Source organism: Rattus rattus, chromosome 13 (assembly GCF_011064425.1).
Source record: "Rattus rattus isolate New Zealand chromosome 13, Rrattus_CSIRO_v1, whole genome shotgun sequence".
NCBI lineage: Eukaryota > Metazoa > Chordata > Mammalia > Rodentia > Muridae > Rattus > Rattus rattus.
In genome coordinates this window covers 44202737-44227034 of record NC_046166.1, presented here as the reverse complement: position 1 = coordinate 44227034, position 24298 = coordinate 44202737, and the positions used below count along the sequence as shown (strand labels likewise).

General features: G+C 39.7%; 1 pseudogene; it reads right to left on the bottom strand.

The window, feature by feature from the left end:
- LOC116914320 lies at positions 1 to 23878 on the bottom strand (annotated as a pseudogene).
- Between the last annotated feature and the right edge of the window lie 420 nt (positions 23879 to 24298).

The window sequence follows — 24298 nt, the reverse complement described above, 5'->3', positions numbered from 1 at the left end:
TTAACCAGGGAGTGCCACACTTACTTGTTTCTTTTTCAATGTAAGGACCTACTGCTCTACTCTTGCAATCTCTTCGTCTACCCCATCCATACTCTGTATTAACTCTTCCTTTGAAAGCTTTGAAGGCGAAGCGTTTTGATCATCTCCACATGGTTGCCCAGCCAAAGGAGAGGATAGAACTTAATGTTTGCCTCCAAATGCTCCATCTGCAGACGACCTTGACCCTTCTGGCAGCGTGTGAACTAAATGTAAAACCGCAGCACTAACACGATGGAAGTGGGCATCAGGAACTGGCTCCAGGCATGGACACTTGGACTCCAAGAAATCGTGATCCACCGGTGAGGGTCCTGAGTGTAATTGTTCGTATCCAGTTCTTCTTTCTTGAGGCCTGTCAGAACCTGGGTGACATTCTGAAAGCAAGGAAGGTCGTCTTCGAAGCTGCTGTTGTTGTAAAAGCTGTGATGCCTGACTAACTTCAATGTGAGGAGAGCAACAGAAGAGGAACTGTGATTACCTGCTGGTGCGGGGTACCGGGAAAGGTATACGGGACAGAATGTGAAAGGTAACAACTTTGCTCTGGGCTGAAAGGTTGGGAGGGTAACCTGAACTTGACGTTAACAGAAAAGACATCCTCACTGAGATCAACTCCAACAAACAACCATGTTTCTAGGAAGCAACAGGGAGTTGGTGTAGCTTGAGAGCAGGTGCACCCCAAGGCCAGACCACCAGGGCGAGGCCCCAGTTTGCAGAGCTTGGGGCAGGCAAGCTGGTTGCTCGCTCACTCCAGCCACCAGTTTTGCCACCTTAGCCGCCATCTTACCTCAACCCCACTCTCATTTTCTTCTTTTCATTTCTCTTGGTTCAACTCTGAAAAGGGATTTATTTTAATGTTTTACTTATTTGGTGTATGCATATACATACATGGACCTACCTTACTTGCATTTACATGGGTTCTGGGGATTCGAACCCAGATATTTTTTGGGATTGTGAAGCAAGTGCTTTCCCTACAGAACCATCTCCTGGCTCTAACTTACCACAGATCTAATGCAGTCATTTACATCTGTGTTCATTAGGATGTTGACAGAAATTTTGCACTTTTTTTGTATTATCTTTGTGTAGGTTAGTGTCAGGGTCCTGCTGACTTTTGAAATTGGTTGATAATTTAGATTTCACTTTGACTTTAGAAGCTCCTTTTTCCTCAATGCCAGTAAGAATAAAATCTATCTTCTGGTTATATATAGCTAATACAAAGAATGAATAATCATATTTTATATAATTCACGTGTGTGCTGAAGCCTATCGCTATGTAAATGATACGTGTTTGGTGTTTTCACACACATGGTTTATTCACTCTTAATTTCTCCCATTGTTTTACCTAAGGGGGAGAATCAAGGTGAGGGTTCTGAGATTTTTTTTTTTTTCACACAGACCTGCCTTGAACCCTGGCTATTCTTTTTAATCTTGTACGTTTGTTCAAGTCTTTTAAATACATTTCACTTCCTTTATCTGAAAAGGGACAGCTACACTACCTGCCTCTCAAAACTATCTGGTCAGACAAGAAAGCAAAAGGGTTTAGTATAATAAATGTGTGTGTCATGGAAAATAGCACGTGACAACTGTCATCGATGCCATTGTTAGCTGTGATAGCAACCGTGACTGGAAAAAACAGTGAATGCTTAATGAAAATTGGAACACCTAAAACAACCCTGTCTGCCTGAACACAAGGGTCACAAACGGAAGCAGACCTTTTACCCCCAGCTTGGAAGGATGGAGAGTGGCACCCCGATTGCTCGGAATCACTACGTATGCTACAATTACTGTCTGTCCCTTTCCCTGGACACTGACTGCTGCACGATTATACGCTAACACCATCTGTATAAGCTAAATGTTGTAACTTTTTTGTATAATAGTAGGAGAAAGCTTTTAGATGTGTCTTCCACCCCTCTGATAAGGATACATGAGAAAACATCAGTAAGAGAGGGTACAAAGATGTTGAGAAAAGAAAAGTTACATGGTTGACATAAAGTTTACAAATTCACATTTCCAATGGAGTAAGCACTGGTCACGCAAGTACACAAAAATAAGCTCAAACACATGCCAAGCTCATGGAAATATGGGCAAATAAATGACCATTTATTCACGAACTTGTCCCTTCAAAACATTTCGCCCAAAATACCTGTTTGCATGGAAGCTCTAACAAGCCATAGAGCATGTGCCTGAAACCTAAAAGTTTTCTTTGCATGTAGATCACAAAGATTATAACTACATCACTAAAAATCATGTCATGGAAAATTACCACTCACTGATCTGGGGTTGTACTTATTGCCCATTAAACAGATGACGGCAAGGTCTGCAAACTCCATGCATGTAGATCACGCCTTGTCTTTTTCAGCCCTGAATCTCTAATGCCAAGCACACTATTTCAAATATAATTGGTCGGGTAGGCGTTGATTGCGAATGTGAGTGCCGTCTGATTTAAGGGTGTGTAGTGATTTCATTAAATCCCTTGTGTTGATGAACTCACCTGCACTTCCTTCAAAGCACATGGACTCCGCTCTTTACTTAGGTTTGAGGGTTTTATGCTTGGTCATGTTTTTTATAACAACATATTGAGACAGACTCAAGGTGTCTCAGAACTACCTCCTCCAACCCACAAAAATAGGGAGTTCAATTTACCATGCCACTCCTACAGGGACGTGGTTTATCAGCTCTACCAGTCCACTGAAGCGTTCTGGGCTTTTTCACAGGGGCATGGATTCCTAAGACAGTCTGAGAAAAAAATGGTGCTATTCACTGTATTCTGTTATAACCCATCCTTATTTATCATGCTAATATTAGGAAAACCAACGCTATCATTTTGTCTACCTTTTCTCCATCAATCACTGTCCAGTGTGAAATATCATAATGAGGACTATAATCTTCCTCACCAGTGACAGCAACTTTAAATCTATGGAAGAACAAAAGTACCCCACCATAATATGAAGGCGAGGTCATGGGTATACCCATCATATGAGACAGAAATGGGGCTAAGCAAAGATATTTGGACAAGTTCTAAAGCTTTGGAGTCATAATGATGGAAGGAATGTACTTCCTGAGAGTTCTTACATATTTTTTTGTTCTTTTTTTTTTCGGAGCTGGGGACCGAACCCAGGGCCTTGTGCTTGCTAGGCAAGCGCTCTACCACTGAGCTAAATCCCCAACCCGAGTTCTTACATTTTATTCTCGGAACAAACACATTTGTACACACACACACACACACACACACACACACACACACACACACACAGAGAGAGAGAGAGAGAGAGAGAGAGAGAGAGAGAGAAAGCACATAGTACATATACTTATATGAAGCTTCTAAGACGTGAGTCGTGAATATATACTATGTATTTTCCTCAAACTAAGAAATTTTTTAATTATCCCAAATGTTGACATTTTCATTTAGATATAGAAGTTTTCACCTTCTCTGATTCCTGTAGAACCTGTCTCAGTTTTTGGCATATTCCTTAGCATGCAAATCTAAGCAGAACCACAAGCATATGTCACATCACGTGGAGAAAAGCAATTTGTAAATAACCAGTGACCCATCAAAATAAAACTAGTTTTTTAATGCTGGAAAAGGAAAAGATAGGTGAGCTTTAGAGCACTTGATAACGTGTCGTAGATTAAATTGTATGAATTGGTTTTCTCCTCAGCCTGAAAGAGTCCACTAGACCAGTGAACAATGCTTCCAGGTTGCATTAAATATTCCAACACTTTTCCCAATATGTTAAGAAATGCTATTGCATCTGTCTGATCTGACATTCTTGTCAGTAACCTAATTTTCTAAGATATTAAATCTTTATTTGCTTGGAGAAATCATTTTCCATAATGTATTCATGTCTCACGATGTGCACCTAACCCCACCGGAGACGAGCTAAGAACACTGATATGGTTCTTTTCTTAGAATTGTCCATAACTTTGGGTTAGACGTTTTAATTTTCTGAGTAGAGGACAGACTTCCTTCCACCACTTGCCCTCTCAGTCAGCTCATTCTGAACAGAATGGATGCAACAGATTCCTCCTCACTTCCATTACCCCTTCTCTCTCTAAAGGTAAAAACAACAGTTCCAAAAACACTTGTAAGATGGTTTTTAAAACAAATTCCACTGTGGACAGGGCAGGGGCTCACAAGGCCCCACCTCTCATGTAGAACCATTGGCAGTTAGTGAGAGCCAGTTTTCATCGGGAGCATGGTCTCTGGTAGCTTGCTCATGTTCCGTTGATGGTCCCATACCCAGCAGCGTCCAAGAAGTGCTAACTGGACCCAGCAAGTTATTTTTTTTAAAGGACATCAAGGTGTTAGGGAGGGAGAGTCTTAAGGAAGACAGAAAGGAGGGGGTATCAAAATATATGTATGAAATGGTTAAAAAATTAAAATATATTAAAATTTGGGGGGGAAATAAAGCTAAATGGAGCCAGGCGCTGGTGGCACACACCTTTAATCCCAGCATTCAAGAGGCAGAAGCAGGTGGGTTTCTGTGAGTTTAAAGCCAGCCTGGTCTACAAAGTAAGTTCTAGGACAACCAGGGCTGTTCCAAACAGTACCTCAAAAGACAAAAACAAACAAAAATATGAATGCGCTTCATTACCTACATAAATATTATTTTTCAATGAAGTTTCTTGGATGGATGGTAATATTACTAAGATGATCACCTTTGCCTGTGGCAGGTATAAGTGGCTTCTGTGGAACTAAGACCCAATTCTTAAAAAATAGTAGATTATAATGCAAGTCACTGTAGTACCCTTTGTCCTTGTTTAGACAACTTCATAGAATAATATTTCAGAATGGCCTCCAATGAAGAATTCCTCCCTAAATATATACCCTCCTGTAGCCATTTCCCACACTGAATATGGATGGAGTGTATGTATTACTTGGACAAACAGAATGCAAGATGTGTGACATCGTGCAAACTCTGAGCCCAGAGAGTAAAGAGATTCAATTTCCCCCTCTTTAAACCAGATCTCTGTACCATAAAGTTACTGTCTAGCTGCGGCAGGGTAAGAGGCCAGGATTAGAGAGGTATTTCCAGATGACAATCAATAAGTTAACAGGTGAGTGAGGTCCCCATGGATACTCCACCCTCAGTTGAACTCAATCAACCTCGCCAAGTTCAGGATTCCTGGAAATGCCAGCAAATCAACTCAGACTGACAAGCAACAGAATTGCTGTGAATGACTCACATTTTTGGGATGATCTGTTAAAGAGTATGTACCAATTAAATCGCTGTCTCACAGAACACATTCCTAATGGGATTGTATTAACAATTAAATGGACAGGTCCGCAAAAATGTTCAGAAAATATCAACATCATTATTATTACAGGGTAATTAATTGAAATAGTTACCTAGTACACATGTGCAATACTAATACACACCTGCAAATTCTGAAAATTTTTATTCAAAATCTTTACAGTATTTCAGAGTATAAGAGACAGGTGCTGTAGAAATGACTCAGTGATTAAGAGTTCTGGCTTCTTATCCAGAGGATCAGGTTCTGTTCTCACCACCTACGTGGTAGCAAACACTTGTCTATAACTATAGTTCCCAAGATCAATCCAACACCCTCTTCTGGCCTCTATGGACACTAAATGCCTATGTTGCACAAATATGCATGCAAGCAAAAGATCTGTATACATAATAAAATCTTTAAAAATGTTTAAGAAAGGTAGATAGAGAGGGGTGGTGTCTCATGCCTGTAATCACAATCCTTAGGAAGCATGAGTATCACCATGCATTCAAGGTCAGCCTGACCTACAAAGCAAGACCCCATTGAGAAAACAAAACAGCAAAACATTAACAAAAATAAATAGATACTAGATTTTTAAGAAAGACCTTTGTGACTTGGCAGCCCAGTGGCTAAAGAATTTCTTTGACCTGAACTTTCAGGAAACTCAGAACAAGTGTTATGGGACTATACACAGAAATACAGTTAGCAAATTTCAATCTATGAAGAAAAAAATCTGAATTAAAACCTTGTAGGATTCATTGAGGTAGAGACATGGCTACAGGATACATGGTTTCAAAAGCCATGCATAAATACTGAGGACTGCACAGAGGTACGGCTCACATAACCCTAGGAAAATGAGACAGTGATTTGTGATCCTGGCTTACAGAAGACTGTTGGGGGCAGGGCCAGCATTCAGAACTGGGCTCCTGAATAACCACACAGATATCACTAGCAACTGTGACTGGACCCATGAATGACTTCCCACTTCCAGAACCAACATCCGTAACTCTTCCTCCTCAAGGCCAGCTCAAAGGCAAGAAAACTGTTCATGACTTGACCAACAAAACAAACACTGCCCATAGATATAACTACCATTTTATACCCAGCTTCACAAAGGAACACCCAGTGGCGTGACTATCACCTGAAAGCTTAGATAGCAACACCTGGAGACTTGAGTCTAAAACCAGCGAGCATTTGTGACCTCTAGCCTCATCCAGCCGTCTTCCCTTCACACACGTTGCTTCTTTATTTAGTATCCAATGCCTGTTTTTCATGCAAGCTTGGTCCTTCTTCATAGTTGTCTTTGTCATCCCAATCAGCACAACTATAATGGATCCAACAAGCATCAAACTCTGGTAAGGCTGTGAAGAAAGCGAATGATTATACACCACTGGCAGGAATGCAGACTGGTGTCACCAGAATAGAAGGCAATGTAGATGGTCCTCAAAAAGCTAAGAATAGAATTTTCATCTGATGCAGATAGTCTACCCGTGGGCATAACCCTGAAGGATCTTAAGCTGACATGCCATTGAGATACGTGTACATCCACGTTTACCGCTGCACTATTCTCAGCAGTTAAGAAACAGAAACAGTGTTCCATCAATATGTGAATGGATAAACGACATGTGGTACGTATACAAAAAGAATTTTATTCAGACTCAAAAAAAGAATCAAGTGCAGGCAATTGAAGAAAATGAATAGAACTGAAGATGATTAAGCAAAATAAAGTCAATATAGACAGACAAATACTATATCCTCTCTATCTCCCCCCTCCCCCCTTCTCTTATACACACACACACACACACACACACACACACACACACACACACACACACACACAGAGGAAGGAATGAGTACTTTAAAAACAAGCATAGCAAGGGACTGAGAGTGTAATGGATTACAGGTAAAACGAAAGCAGAGGAAAGGCCATTTGATAGAAGCAGACCAATATAAAGGGCTCACGACAATGGATGGGCAGGGAAGGGAATGAGGAATAAGATCAAATACCATGTCATACATGTATGGAAAATGCCATTATGATGTCCATTCCTTTCTGTGCAAATCATTTTTTTAAATATGAATTGTGGGTAACAAAAAAAATTCATTGCTGATATAAACATGTCTGTGGTGTAGTTTGCACATAACATCCTAAAACCTGGATTTTTTGCTTAACTGCATCCTATCCTGGATTTGGGTTTGTTTCACTTTATTTTGTTTGTTGTTTTTGTTAAATCTGACTGCCATTCTTAGAAACGAATGCCATATATAACCCTGTCAAACAAAAGGTGCTCCCTAGATTCCTCTTAAATACACAGTGGTGTTTTTCGTAATTCTACCTTGTGGTTTAGTGTCGTGAATCCACCAACCTTTGGACATCACAGAGTCCAGTTTGTTTCTATACAAAACTTTCAACATCAATAATAATAATTAAAAAGAAAAGAACTGTGTCGCCTATATATCTGCCGTGCCTTAGGCTTTTAAAGGTCAGAGGCAGAACTTGCTCTCTTTAAAAATAAACTCTGACTAATTAAGCAATTAAACTGTGGCTGCAGATAAAGTAGGATGTACCGGGTGGAGAATGCGCTGCTGGTTTGAGAAAAGAGCCTCTGACTTACCGGAGACACTACATTTCCACTTCCTGCGTTCTCTCTCAGACTTTGAAATCAGATTATTCCTTCTCTATTGTGTCTATGGAGGGTTCGTAGGGAGACAAAATAACTGTTTCTAACACTGCTGGCTGCAGGTGAGCAGCTCTCATTTCCTCTGTCACCCCATTTCTTATGGCTTGCAATCTTCCAGCTGCTAATTAAGACAAAGGGCAATGTTATATCCTTGAGCGAGCCTGCTAGTGCCCTTTCCCAGTCTGGGATGTGACAGCCAGTACACTTAAAGGATGCTTTTTTTGTGTGTGCTCTTTATATAGCTTGATAGACTAATCAAGTGCAAGTTGAGCAGACTGAAAGGAAGAATTATTTCACACCCTGCTGCTGCTGCAAAGTGTAGAAAGGATCTTGGAGTTTTTCCTTTATTTTTTTTTCCCCCTCGAAAATGGCACACAGAAGGCAACCTAGAAAGTATTAGGATTCACAATGCCATCTGTCTGTCGAAAATAGAGCCTAATTCATTATTTGCCCAGACAGATAGATAGATACTTTGTGCTTCGTTTCCTGGTTATTTTATTTACTTATTTATTTATCACCATTCTCTGTTGATGTGAAACTAAGATATTAAGCAGCAGGGAAAGTAATGAGGTCTGGTTTTCTGTTTCAGTCCAGGAAATGTACCACTCTTTAGAGTGATCTGGAGGTTTCCATCGACAGCAGCAACAAAAAGACTACAGCCTGCTTAAAGGACAAAATTTTAAATGGTGAAGCTTATAAAAGAAAGTATTGGTGCCTGTATGAGGCAGCTTTCCTCACAAACACAGAACAGCTATAAAACAGACTGCTTAGAAAGAAATGAGTTTCCTTCAGTTCACACTTATGGAGGTTCAAAGTTCAAACAGCGTAGTATAGACTGTGTGAGGGCTGGCCTTCAGTGCTACCACCTCACAGGGGGGATAGCAACGGGGAAAGAAAGCCCTCGAGGGCAAGGGTGGATAACCAAGATTTCTCAGAAAAGTTGGGAAAAATCAGCCTTGCACATATCATAATAGCCATCCTTAATTCTCAAGCCCTCAAACTGTCTTCAGAAAACTCCCTCGTGTCTCTGATGACCTGAGACCCATCACCTTCCAGCAGCCCCACTGAAAACCTAGTCTTTAACCACAGTCGACCCTAAGGACACTCAGATCACATCCAAATACACCAAATCCTTAAAGAGACAAAGCTCTCCAAAATGCCAACAATTCTGGAGGGATGTTGGTTTCTATAGCTTAAGATTTCCTTCTACCATTCGAGACGAAATAACCAAGTTAAAAAGAGAAAAATTAAATGAACCAAAGACAATTTGTGATCAAAATAACTATCTGAGGATTATGCCCTATGCTCTAGTTTATTTTCCAAAACATTTGAGACTTACATATATAACCTGTTACATTTTTATATAAACACAATATTACATATTGCATATTATATAAACTTAAAAACCTATATACTGTCTTCCCCTTACTCCTTACATTATACATTCTTGGTTTTCTTTTAGAAGTAAATGAAGCAATATAAGTATAGTAACAGCCTAATTTTAAGCAGCATTGCCTCACAATCAAGATGGTGGTGGTTGTTATTATTATTGTTTGGTGTTATCTGAGAAAGTCTTTCTATTTAACCTAGGCTGGCCTTAAACTACCGTCCTCCTGTCTCATTCTCCTGGCCACTGGAAAGCACACAGAATTATTTTCTAAGTCTCTGAAACATCCTTCTAGTCTCATGAGCGCGTACTGGGCCTCCTTTCTACAAATACTGAGATGGAGGCCTTTCATGACAGTGCATTCTCTCACACATGTAGAACCAAAGGACTGTGCTGTGGGATTCCTGTCTTCACTGTGGGTCTTTGCATTGAAAAAAGTCTTTGGATTAGAAAGCCATCATTATATGTTTATAATTGTGTGTGTGTGTGTATGTGTGTATGTGTGTGTGTGTGTGTGTGTGTGTGTGTGTGACATGTGCATGTGCATGCATGTACTGGTTGCCACAGAGTCCAGAAGAGCTGTCTGATCTCTCAGAGCTGGAATTACAGGTAGTTTTAAGCTGCTTGGTGTGGGTAGTAGGAACTGAACTCTGGTCCTCTGCAAGGGCAGCAGTCCTGTCTCTCCAGAACCACTGAAATCCCTAGTTTGTTTTGACTTCAGGACTTCCTTTCCTCACTCTTACAAAACATAAAATTCTTCATAAGAATTCTATGAAAAGAAGCTCGCTAATGTTCCAATTTGTGCCAAGGTTTATGGCAATTCTATACCTTGCTAGCATCCTATGCAGATCTATCAGACGAGTGTAAACATTTCTCTTTGAACTAACTTGAGAAAGTTGGTTCAGAAGCCTTTTCACTTCCGCATTTAGAGCTCTGGTTTACTTTCCTACCACACTCTGCCTATTGGTTAAATGACATAGGAAAATATTTTACCCTTTACAATTAAATTGGAGTGTACATAACCCGTCACCATTTCCTTCTTCCTTTTGCTAGCCTTCTAGCTTCCCTTGTGACATTTCTCTTAAACCACTCCAAAATAACCATTAACCAAGTCTATCCAAGGAAGGAGCCATTAACAAATTACCAGTGATCCACAATTGGCGATATAGGGTCACAGTCTCCCAGAATGACTCAGGGGATCAGAATGGGGACCATATCCAACTCCACTATTAAATTCCTGCTCAGTCACGGTTCTCCTTCTCCCACTAGAAGAAGGGTAGAATGATTGGAATTGCTCTAGCATGTTTGTGGTGGGATTGCTTAATGAGGCAGACAGGAATACAACAGATGGCGTATTGAATGTAAATATAGGAAAACACCCTTGTTACTAAAGCATAAGGCTGCCATCGCTCCCAAGCGACTCGGGCCAACACAGAAAATACTCTCTATTATCTCTTTCTCTCATTTTCATCTCACTCCTTGAGGCCAGTGTATATCTGGATCTCTTCTTCCCTCAAACTGCTGTCCACACGGAACCCCACCTCTGATCTCTCTGTCCTCTCATAGCCCATCTCTGCTTAGATTTTCTGCTTAACACTTCTGTTCTTCTAAATGTTTCCTTAGCCTCCGAAGACTCATTCTTGTCCATTTCCATGACTCTGGGTGCGTCTGGTAGAGTAACTCCAAAGAGCATTTTGTCTTTCATCTCCCTGACTTCTTTCCTCTCTCCCTCTCTCTCTCTCTCTCTCTCTCTCTCTCTCTCTCTCTCTCTCTCTCTCTCTTCTCTTCTCTTCTCTTCTCTTTTACTGAAAATACACTTTTTCATATGATATATCCTGACCAGATAGATAAGTATGATCTGATTGATACTTCGTTCAGCTATGGTAAGAGAGGCTTCTTCCTGCGTCAGAAGGGAACAAATAAAGAAGCACAGCCAGATATAACACAGAGAAAGAGACAGCTCTAAGTCAGATTTCTCCATCAAATCCATCCCCTCGGAGCTCAGAACCCTGTAGAAAAGGTGTGGGAGAGAGTGTAATAGCCAGATGATATGGGTGACACCAGGAGAACAAGCATTCTGGGTAAATAGGGAAAAGCTCATATGAATACAGAGACTGAAGCAGCAAGCACAGAATTTATTCAGGTCTGCACCAAGTGCTCTGAATATTATTATGACTTCCTGTTTAGTATTTTTATAGGACTACTGTATGTGTGGACAAGTGAGTCTCTGGTTCTTGTGCCTTCTCTTGGGACTCTTTTCCTTCTGTTGGTTTGAAGAGACAAAAGACAGCCCGCCCAGGCCGCCTGCTCGTCACGTGTTTGCCCTTTGGTGCCAAGACAAAAGGCAACCTGCCCTTGTCTCCACGTAAGCCCTTGGCACTGAATCTAGCAGTCCCTTCTGTGTTAGTTCCAGAGCCGAGTTATACAGCCAGCATTTCCCCTTGGTGCAGATGTCTCCTGTCTTTGAAATTAATGTCCTTGAAATGATAAGGCCCTCTACTCTTCAGCTATGGGAAAGAGGCAAGTAAGTGTTCCCAGACAGATGTGGCTGGCTTATAAAAATGCACTAGTCTCTGATAAAGGAATGAATTATTTCTTCCCAGGTAAAAAAGGTCACTTTCCAGATGTATGGTCCTGCCTTGCTGTCTGAACAAACGTTATCAGTTTTGAAGGATAACATTCCTTTACCCCTATCCAATCATGTAACGTCAAGGCTAGAGAGCCCCAGCTTATGCATCTCCCATATATAAACCCCTAGCCCCTAGACCCAGGTGTCACAGTCCTAACCTGCGCAGCAGGGAAGGTTGTGTCCTGGGTTTGGACTCCAGTTAAAGGATCTCGTGTGTTTGCATCGGCGTTATGATCTCTGATGGTCTCCTGGGGTTCTTGTGAACTGAGCATAACAGGTTTGCCTTTTCCAACTGCCGTGTGATGGTTTTCGTGTTGTCCTATTATATTTTATTATTATCTCACAGAAGGTATATTTTATGAGAAAGTAATCTATTTTTTCTCATATAACCTGATTATAGTCTTCCCTCCCTCTACTCCTCCCAGTTCCTCCCCAACTCCTCTGCCATCTGGGTCTACCCCTTTTTTGTTGCTCATTAGAAAACAAGCTTCTAGGGGATAATAGTCAAACAAAATAAGATAAAACTAATAAATTGGAATCATAAGAAAACAAAACAAACAAACAAAAAACAGAAGAAAAAGAGCCCAAGAAAAGCCACAAAAAAACAGATGTAGACTCAGAGACCTACTCATTCATACACTCAGGAACCCCACACAAACACTAAATTGGATGTCATAAAATATATGCAAAGAGCCTCTAGGACAAAAAGACAGAAAAAATTAAAATATATAAATAAAATAAAAATTAAAAATAGGATTTAAAAAGAAAAAGCCTTGACACAACAATTATGAGACAATAAACATCCAAAGATGTTGTTGAGTTTGATTTGTGTGGACCATCTACTGCTGGGCATGGTAGAGCTCAATTAGACATTTCTCATCACCAAATGAAGCTTCCATTTACCAAGGTTCGATTACATTGAATGGAGTTGTTGGCCAAAGGTATCCCATGGGAACCTCCAAATAAACCAGTTTCCTACCAAGACAGTAGGTTGCTTTCCACAAACTGAGGGCAAGGCCCATTGCTGAAAACGATACCTACACAACTCATGGAACGTGAAGAAGTCAAGCTGGTGCCTACATAGAACCTTTGCCCATACAGTTAGCATCTTTGGTCTTTGGTACGAGAAGGTCCTCTATACAGTATGGAAAGATAAATTAAACGCCAACCCAGCCACAAACCCTCTGATCTACAATGGTGTCCTACCTGCAAGGTATGCTAAAGCAATGATGGCACAAAGTTTATGGTGGTAGCCAACTGATATCTGATTTGACGTAAGACCCAGTCCACAACATAGAATTCATACCTCACACTACTTGGGTGACCAAGAACCTGAGACTAAACAACCCAGACACCCAAGGTAAAACCAAATACTCCTAAAAGAAAGAAGCAATAACATGACTCCTAATGACATTCTGCCATACTTAAATGTCACTGCCTTGCTCCATATCATCAGAGAAGCTTTCTCCTGCAGCCAATGGAAACAAATACGGAGACACATAGTCAGACATTTTTTAGAGAGTGAGAGACCTTAAAACACTCAGCCCTAACTAAGTAGGATATCTCCATCTTGAGTCAGGGCTCTGGGAATTTTGTGAAAGAGGAGTTCCCTGGAAGAGGACAGGGAGGGGGTAGAGGACACCAGGCAGACAAGGTATTCTAAATCGATGAGACTGAAGCTCCCATGAACTCCTAAAGACTGGAGCTGCATGCACAGGGCCTGCACCAGGTGGGAGTCCTGGACCTGAGACCATATGATTCGATGTGACCATATGCCCCTGTCCATAATCAGAAGCTATTTCCAATGGATAACCACTTGCAAATGAAGTTAGTTTCCTCCAGGAGAGTCTCACTGCGGAAATAAAACACTCTTCTGTATTACTTAATTTCTGTGTGGTTGAAGAGACCCCCTCCTCTACCAGAGGCTCCTAGCTGTTTGTCTTTCAGATCTTAACCATTTAGCTTTACCAGACTTGACATTTCCCATATTAAACTCAACGGGAAATTTTCAAATCATTTAATATGCATTTGACATAATCAGTTTGGTAAAACGGAGTATGCAAAGCAATTGTCATGAACAAAGTTTGGAATGCTTTCTCTTCAACTCCTCTAACACCGGCTTTCCTTTTGGATAGCTATACATTTTCTGTGACTAGAAGTCTATAGATTCCACTAAGTCAGGTTTTGTGCTCTGCAGATAACTTGTGGAATAAGACTGATGTGGTGGTATACACCTTAAATCTCAACACTCAGTAAGAGGGCCATGTGAATCTCGGTGAGTTCAAAGCTAGTCTACATGGTGAATTCCCAGCTCGCCATATTGCATAGTAAGACCCCCATCTCAAAAAATATTATGGGATAATAATAATCTTAGAATTCTTCAGAGGAACAAAATAAATCTATTCTCTGTTTATGTGTATCTACATGGAGAGAGGTGGGAGAGAAGAAATAAAGATGATAGAGGAAAGAGAAAGGGAGGGAGACAGGAGAGAGGAGAGAGGAAGAGAGAGAAAGAGAGAGAGAGAGAGAGAGAGAGAGAGAGAGAGAGAGAGAGATTTTACCAAATTAGTTTACAAAGTTGTGATGCTGTGGGAACTGGTAACTCCAACATCTACACAGAAGAAAACTCAGGTAAGAGCCAATGTTGAGAAGCCAAATTTTTAAGTTCAGACTTGATTTTAGAGAATCTGACCTAAGTTTGAACTCTGGGAAATTAACAGGCTGGTATCTAGCATTAGTTACCAAGTTGTGACCCAACAAATCCCTAGCCTAGCAGTCTCTAGACTAATCCCCAACAAGACCAGTGTCTCCAGGTTATTCTCTCAACAAACCTACACCCCAAAGTTACAAGCGCACTCCCTGCCTAATGACCACCAATTCAGAAGTGAACAGAAATTAAGGTTATGATATGAATTCCAGCAGCAGCCAATTAGGTTAAAGGTCACAGTAGCTTTCTAATTAGATGCTTGCACACTTACTCTCTGATTGCTGCTTACTATAAAGCCTTGCCCATAGATATGCAGAGCTCCTCCATAATCAAATCGTCCTGTGTGATGGCAGTGCCTTGGAGTGTGGTGGGGTGTGAACTAGCTGGAATAGAATAAAGATTCCTCCGTGAGTTGCATCAGATCAGCTCCTGTCTGGTTTGGGGGGCACCACTAACATTTCCCTGGCACCACATTGTCATTCCCTTGAGTTTTAATTCCGCAAGACGATCACCTGAAATTCCATTACAGTTCTTATGTTGCACAGAGGAGATTCTTCCATAATCTGTGAGCAATCTTCAACCATTACTCTTGCACCTTAAACTGATGTGTTACAAACCACCCTCACGACAGCTACAGTGTGCTCATATAAATAAATCTTAAAAAAAAAGAAGATCATTTAAAAAACCACCTTCAATGTAAGAGGTAGCCTGCAACATTTAAAATCCTCTAGTTGTTCATGTTAATAACAACTAATAATAGAATGTCTTTATAGCAATGACTAGATTGGTGCTTGACCAAACAACCAGATGCCATAGCCTAACCAAGTTGAAGGATGCAGACTTTACAATAGCATCACCCCATCTGGGATAGATGAAAAGAGAGACCACAGTGAGCTTGGGAAGGATGTGTTGAAAGGTAGGAAGAATCATTTCTCCTCATCCTTGGGTTCTATATCTTTGAATAAAAAGTATCAACATAATGTTTACATTGTGTTAGGAATTATAAGTCATTTAGAAGCAGCTTCAAAGTATTTGGAAAAATGTGCACAAACACAAATTTTACTCCACTCTCCACTTTATATAAGGGAGTGAATATATGTGACTTCGGACATCTGCAAGCAAATCCTGATTCACAGATGGCCACTTAATACCACTGAATGGCCATTTTGGAATGGGAAACAGTTTACGCTATATTTTTACATGCAACTTTAAAAAAATTACAGGAGAAAAATACATGATTTATTATCTCTATAAGTATAAAAGGAGTAAGTGGAACCACTCATAATTTTTAAAAATCAACACATGTGAAATATACAAATCCTCCTCCACTGTGGTAAATAATAACACTCTATCCTCACATGTCCGTGACATAATCCTTGTGATCATGAATGTGAAAATTTTAGGGATCCAGAAGCAAGAAGAGAATCCCAGATGATTCAAATGGGAGGAATGTTACCACCATGACCCTGATAAGAAGGATGCCTGAGGAGTCAGAGAAGAGAGATAAGAAAATAAAAACTCAGGGTACAAAACAGACTCCATGGGGGGCTTTTAGGGGGGGTACTTTTGTTGTGTTTTGGGTTTTTTGGTTGGTTGGTTGATTGGTTGGTCTGTTGGGGTTTTTTTGTTTGTTTGTTTGTTTTAGAGAGAGATATGCAGAGTGAGAAAGAACATAATATTGGGTGGGTAGAGAGATGGGGGAGCTAGCAGGAGTTGGGGAAGGAAAAGATATGATCGAAAGATATTATATGAAAGAAAAACCTTAATGTCCTTTGAAGATGGGATTCTGTGGCTGCCAAGGAGCTCATAGAAAAGTAGAAGACAGTCAAAACGTTGGAGGACTACTTAAGCTTAGAACTTCCAAAAAAAAAAAAAAGAAGAAAAAATAGAAAAGAACCCTTCCAAAGAATTGCCTTTAGAAAAAACAGAAAGAGAGAGAGAGAGAGAGAGAGAGAGAGAGAGAGGTATAATACCTAATTTTTGAATCTAGCAACAATGACCAGGGAAATAAATATGTTCTAATTATGAACCAAGTATGTGGTGATTCATTAAAAAAAAGCTGAAACAAATAAAATTACTTAAAATAGTTTATTTATACAACAGATATCAAATACCTAATATGTATTAAAAACTCTTCTAGATTTTAGAGGCACCATAATAAAATAATATTACAAACAAAACAAACACTTTCTGCTTTGTTGAGCCCATATTCTAATAGGAAAGAGGAAAATCAGTAATAAGTTGAAAGAAACAAGACAAGACTCATTAGCTGATGGTTTTAACAATATAGTCAACAGAGACAGTGACAGTTTGATAAAAATGCATATCTGACTACAAAACACTTAGTGGTAAAACATTAAAAGCCACTTCATTAAAGTTTTAAGGCAAGTTAAATATCCCCCATTTCATTTCTTCCTTTCAGAATTCTGCCAGAAGTCAGGAATGATTAAATAAGAAAGAAAAGAAATGGAATTAAAAGATAAACAAACAAAAAATGACATTTACCTGATGCCACTATATAAAATACAAAATAATTTATATGAAATATTTGGAGCAGGTCTGGGGGCTAATGAAATTCCATAATCTCAGGCATTGGGAAGCTAAGGCAAGAGAATTCCAGGTTTGAAGCCAGCTTGATCAATACAGAATTTCTGGCCACCCGGAGATATATAGTGAGACTCTGTCTCAAAAAAAGAAAGAAAAGAAAAAAAGAGAAAAAGAAAGAAAGAACTCAATAGAGATTTAAGCCTTGTAATGTGTTCTATACTTGTATAAAATGATGAAAGGTGACTTAATATGCAATAGGTTTTAGTTTCTATGGTGTGACTGTCTACCACAGGTGATTCTTATCACCCAACGTAACTTTAGTGAAACAAAACTGAGAAAAGTTGTGTGCAGCTGGCCATGGTAAACGATTGTGGGGGTCCGAACATACCGATGCAAATCAACTCAAATACTGAGGGAGAAAAAAGCATTTTACAGAAGCTACCAAAACTGTAATATAGGTTTTAAAGTTCTAACAGAATATATAATGGCACGCCAAGATCAATTTTGAAAGATTTTGAAGAGTCAAGCCCTCAGACACTATAGCTAATGATTGAGAAGAAGAATCAGGAGAGCTGATGTCAGTTCACCCCAATTAATGTATGATTTCAGAACAATTTTAATCAATTGCTCATAGGGAAAGGAGTGGTCAGAATTAGGACAGTTTTACACAAGCATGATTTTCACTGCAAACAAACAAACAAACAAACAAAAAGCACCCAACAAATCAACAGGCAGAGTAGCGACAACCACCTGTAATTCAGCATTAAGGAATCGCAGACAGAAGGATCACAGGGTACAGCCTAGTCTAGGACCCCTAAAGTGACTCTATTTCAAAAAGATTAAAGGCAAGCAAATCAGCAAAATATTTGATAAGTGGTCAGGATGAACAAATGGAGCGATAAAACTACCAAAGGCCTCTATCAACAAGCATGAGTGTTTTTCAAAGTTGTGTATACCGGATGTGGTATAACAGATCACTGTGGAAACAGCTTTATAATAAACAGTTCTGAGATGGTTGTATTTAATAAGTAAACTTTTAGTTTTTATGAGATGAAAAATATCCCCAAAATAACAAATGAAATAAATTCACAATATACAACAGCAATTATCTCATGTTTATAAAGTATCACTAAAGCTAATCAATGTACTAAGCCAAATAGACGGTTGTGTTTAAGCTGTAGACTGTCATGTGCTAAACTAGTGTCGTTTGGGAAGGACTCTCAATAGAGAAAGGGTCTTCATAGGTAAGTCTGTCAGGAATTTTCCTGATTAATGATTGATGTGGGAGGTGCCATCCCCATGGTAGGAAGGCAGTCTTGGGAGGTATAAGAAAAAAGGCTGAGCAAGCCATGGAAGCAAGCCAGTAGTCACTGTTTCTCAAGGCCTTGGCATTAGTTGCTGCCTCTAGGCCCTTGCCTTGAATTCCCACCTCAACTTCCCTCAGTTGTGGAGTATAACATGCAAGTCGTAAAATCTCCCCATGTTGCTTTTGGTCCTGCCGTTTTATCACCATAGAAGACTAGCTACAAGAATGGTCTAAGTTCTTAGGGAAAAAAACGCAACTCACAAAGAACCAGTCTTTATTTAAGATGCCAAATGTGTAAAATATTGAAAACATTAATAATTATAAAACTAACTCTGTGTTAATAAAATGTTGTTTCCATATCAAAATGGAAACCAGTTAAAATGTTGATTTTTAAAAATGAATTAGCAATATATTTTGCCATGTTGTCTATAGATTTCTGTATGTCTTTTTTAAAGATCTTCACTATTATTTTCCCCCTCCATATTCCATCCTCTACCTTACTGTTGAAGCCAGCCCCTCACTTTAACCATTCCTCTTCCATAGTTAGCCCTTTAACCCTTTATACCAATGCATTCATTCCTCCCTTCTTGAAAACCCTCTACCATGGCCCCTCAGTCATTCCCTGTCCTCTATGAATATTCCAGATAAAATCACATATCTAAAGATTAAAAACTGACATCCACAGATGGGCAAAAACATATGATGTTTGTTTTTACAGATCTGGATTACTTTACCTGGAATGATTATTCTGTTCCATTCACTTTCCTGCAAATTTCATGATTTCATTTTTCTCAATGGCTGAGCATTACTTGGTGATATGAATGCACTACATTTTCAGTATCTGCTCTTCAGTTGATGTATCTCCAGGTTGTTTCCACTCCCTGGCTATTGTAAGTTGAACAGCAATGAACATGGATGAGAAAGAATCTTTATTGGATATTTTATTTATTTACATTTCAAATGTTATCCCTTTTCCTGGTTTCCCCTCTGGAACCCCCTTCCATCATCCCTCTCCCTGCTTCTGTGAGGGTGCTCACCCACCCACCCACCCACTCCTGCCTCCCTGCCCTGGCATTTCCCTACATTAGAGCAATCCCAGTGCCAAGGACCTCTTGTCTTATTACTGTCTGACAATGCCATCCTTTGCTACACATGTGGCTGGAGCCATGGGTCTCTCTTTGCACTCTTTGGTTGGCGGTTTAAGCCCTGGAGCTCTGAGGGGTCTGGTTGATGAATATTGTTGTTCTTTCTATGGATTCCAAACCCCTTCAGCTCCTTCTGTCTGAGAAAGAGTCTTTAAAAGAGATGTGGAGTCATTTGGGTCTGTACTTGAGTGATGTAGCTAGTAGACCATATATATGATCTATTTACTACTTTAGAAGCAGTTGACAGATGATATGTTAGATGATAGATAGACAGACAGACAGACAGACAGACAGACAGACAGATAGACAGACAATGATGAAGAAGACATGTAGATAAATAGATGATAGATAGTGGTGATGAAGAAGATGGATAGGTAGATAGATGACATAGGTAGGTAGATAGGTAAACAGACAGAGTTAAAACTGAGTTACCATATAGGACAGCAATAGTATCTGCTAGATACTACAAGCTAATAAATAAAAATCCCAGTCCCAGGAATGGGTTACTTCTTTTACATTTGTTGGCCAATGAGACCCCCAAGTACAACAAGCTATTGCTGTTGCTTTTCTATACCTCCTAGAACGTGATAGTAAGATCCTATTGCTGAAGGTACGACAAACTTGAACAGAATGAAACTTCCTGGCCCACATCTGGAAGCCTCATCCCTACTTATGCTGGGAAGTGCAATGAAAACTACTGTAAGAGAAAAAAATCAGTCGTGCCCAGTTGTGAACCCTGAGAACTATAGCAATGACTGGCCTGACCAGACATACCAACTCTCACAATAGTGACATGAATATTATACAAATAAACAACTACTTCACAAATGAGTTTAAGCCCCACACCACAAGAGGAAACCCCTGCCTCACCATTACTGAGCCAATCATTTTCGGAGAGCTAGGTCATAGGCCCTTAACTGAGAACTTACTTCTATCATGCTGCTAAATGGACACAATATTAAATAAATTCCTAATGACTTATCCTTAGACACATAGATCAGAGTCTCTCTCAACTTCCATCTGAGAAATGTCCGTTTGCACTGGATAGTGATTAACATAGAAATACACAACTGAACAAGGTGAAAAAAATTAGAGACTCTAGAATGTTCATCCCTAATGGGGACATCTGTATGGCATGCCCTCCTCTCAAGGCTCAAAGATCTTTGTGGAAGAGGAGAGAGAAAGAATGTATGAGCCTAGAAGGAAGCATCTTCTGGACACAGAAGGGCAGCTGTGGGTAGGAAATGAATTCACAGCACTTGTGACATCATGTACAAGACTTGCACAAACCCAAACTAGATTAAATATCAGCATGGAAGGGAATTGGGTGCATGATCCCATGCCAGTCATGAAGCAATCGACAATTGTTAGCCTGTGAGAGAAGGAGAGACACTTTTCTCTGAGAATGTTATGTTGACCACCTCAAGCATAAGAACACATGGACGGTTTGGTCTTGAAGGGTTTCATAAGCAAAACAAAAAGATGCAAAATTGGGCTAGTAGGGAAGGAATATATAACTTGGAAGAGTTGAAAGGGAATGGATATGCAGAAAATGCATTGCACAAAACTTGATTTCTCAAGTAACTATTTTAAAATGGAAGGAACATAGAGGCCCTTGGTCCTGTGAAGGCTTGATGCACCAATGTAGGGAAATGCCAGGGTCAGGAGGTAGGAATGGGTGGGTGATGGCGCACCCTCATAGAAGCAGGGGGAGGAGGGATGGAATAGGGGGTTTCTGGAGGAGAAATCAGGAAAGGGGATAGTATTTGAAATGTAAATAAAAAAATATCCAACAAAAGGAAAGAAAAAAATAAAAAGGAACAAATGAAGTGTCATATTCAACCAACTGAAATGGTCTTTGATATATTTTAACATAAAACCAAAAGGTACAAAACTGTATGAGTTGTCATATATTCTTAGTAAAGCCCCTCCCAAATAAAGATTTTCCTAAAAGATTACCTGGGAGTAATATGCCAAAGTCATTGTGTGAGCTGTGTTTTCTTATTTATGTTTTTCTGTGCTTTCTTTGTTTTTCAATAGTATTAATCATATACTAAAATGCATTTTAAAAATGAAACCAAGTTGGCAGGTCCCTCATGGTCTCACAGAGTATTCAATCAATGCCTGCATTTTTTATGGTGCTTCTGCACTGAGGATAATACTATTGCACCTATGGGAATGGTGAAGGGCGCATATAACTCTGGGACTCATCCCTCTTCTTTGACAAAACCTCTAGTCTCTTAAAGAGTCTTACATGTGTATCTCTATTCGGGATGTCCCCCTGACATGAAGATAAATGTTCCTGATCTAAAACATCAACATGTCTTTATGTTTCTTCACGCCATAAGCACACTCTTTTCTGAATCGTGTGTTTTATTGAAGTTGTTAGTTTACATGTCTCGACTTCTTGGTACACTATTAACCTGCAGAAAATAAATTGGATAGTGTTATTATTTTTATATCCCAGGAACAATGGCCCTGAATATCCTTCTATGAACAAAATCACTTATATATAGTACTGATGGCACTATTATGAGTGTTTTGACTAAATAAGGATGAAATAGACTAGACTTGGTCTAACTTCCGACAGTGATGGAGATGACAATGATGGTGATTTAGTTTGTGGATGGGGGTATGTGAGTCATGTGCATGCAGGATGCCCAGAGGAGCCAGAAGAGGGCATCAATCTCTTGAAACTGGAATTATAAATTGTTGTGAGCCATCATACAGACACTGGAAATAGAACCAAGATTCTCTGGAGCAGCAGCCAGGGATCTTAGTCACTGAGCCAGCTCTCCAGTCTGTGTCTTTTTATATCACTTAAAACTTAGTGATTTTTAAAAGGAAAATAATTAAATATATCTAGCATATATACAAATGATGGTCCTGTGTTCAGTTCCCATTGTACTTGATGGAATTACATTAAACTGACAGACAGTGACTCTACCTTTATGAAATCTGGGATGTAAGAGACCATCTTTCCTGTTTTTTTCTACATCATACTTTCAGAACATACTTTAGGCTCTGTATTAAAAAAAAAGACTATGACAATGGATGAAGTGGAGTTTAATGTGTAATATCACCGCTCAGTCTAATTAAGTAGCTTGACCATTGAATATAAATGAACTGAGGTTTTAAAAACAGTTTTAATAGAAGCTACCATTCAAAGAGCAATGTCTGTGCAAAACATTGTCTGTTCCCTCACCCAAATCCCACTCTAAGACCCTGTTTGATAGTGAGGAAGACAGACTAAATCCGGAACTACCAACCATAGAGCTATTTCCTTACAGATACATTAAAAACATCCTAACAGCGATTGCTTCAACGTAGTAGATGTTTCTGGCTATATGTCTTGAAGTTTTCACAGGTCATAACACTCCTGCAGTAGAGTTGTGATCAACTGAATCTATCCACCACATTTGCCAAAAATAAAATGATACATAAAAAGTCCTCTGCAAAACCCATCTTCATAAAAAATCTTTATAGTGATGTCTACAGGGGGAAACTATTCCATTTAGTTAATGTGGTGTTTATAATTAGCATGGCAATTCTTTTTTATTAATTATTTTATTTATTTACACTTTAAATGTTGTCCCCCTTCCCCATCTTCCCTCCACAAACCCCCCACCTCATTCCCCTCCTCTTTGCCTCTAAGAAGGTGCTCCCCCGCCCACCTACTTACCCTCTCCCGCATCCCCCCTTCTCTGGCTCAATCATTTTAACAGTGTGGATTGTTCTCAGCTTCGATTCATTTAGATGCCAGTAAAATAATATAGTGCATGTTTTCTTAAAAGTGTATTTTAAGTATATACCCATAACAATATACTTGATGAAACCTCAGTGCCTTATCACACCTCTAGATGTTCATCCCAAAGTCACTTTCAATTAGTCAGACTGTAACATCAGCCCTTTGCTCCTCAATGGCTTTCTCTCCAGAGTCGCGGAGCACAGAGGAAACACTAAGGAATGCCACAGATAATTGCCATTTTGTCTTTATCTATGCCCAGACATGATCAGCAAATCTGTCATATGTAAGCATTGCACACCTCACAGTACGTGCACACACGAATCTCGTATTTTAGAATTCTGCCTTCGGAGAAGCCGCACCTTCTGTCTAGGGTGCTCTTTTGGGGCACACTGCAGTGCTTTAGAAATACTCAGGGCTTCACAAGGCACGAACTGCTCCATAACAACACTGATCCAATAGATCATTTTGGCTTTGTATACAAAAGAAGCAGGGGGAAAATTGCAAGCAAATGGAGAGGTTTAATAAAATATCACACAGACTCCTATTTACCTTTCTTCCAGGCATTTGTAATCTGAGTAATGGTTTCTGGCCAGGTGAGTTGTACATCTTTCCTAATAAACTCAGAGGCAATGTGCTATGTGATGGGAGTGCAAATTTTGGAGGTAGGCCAGTCTGGAAAGCGTATACCTTCAACATAGCACACAGCGCAGCAGTGCATTGTCAGTGAGCATAATGAGTCACTTGAACATTTGCATAAATCATCTCATTCTTTGATATAGGAACAGGATGGGTTGGACATAACTTCTAGCTACGCTTCTTACATTTAGCATCATGTTCCTTGTGGGTACATTCTTTTCCAGCCAATACCTCAATGGGAAATTTTT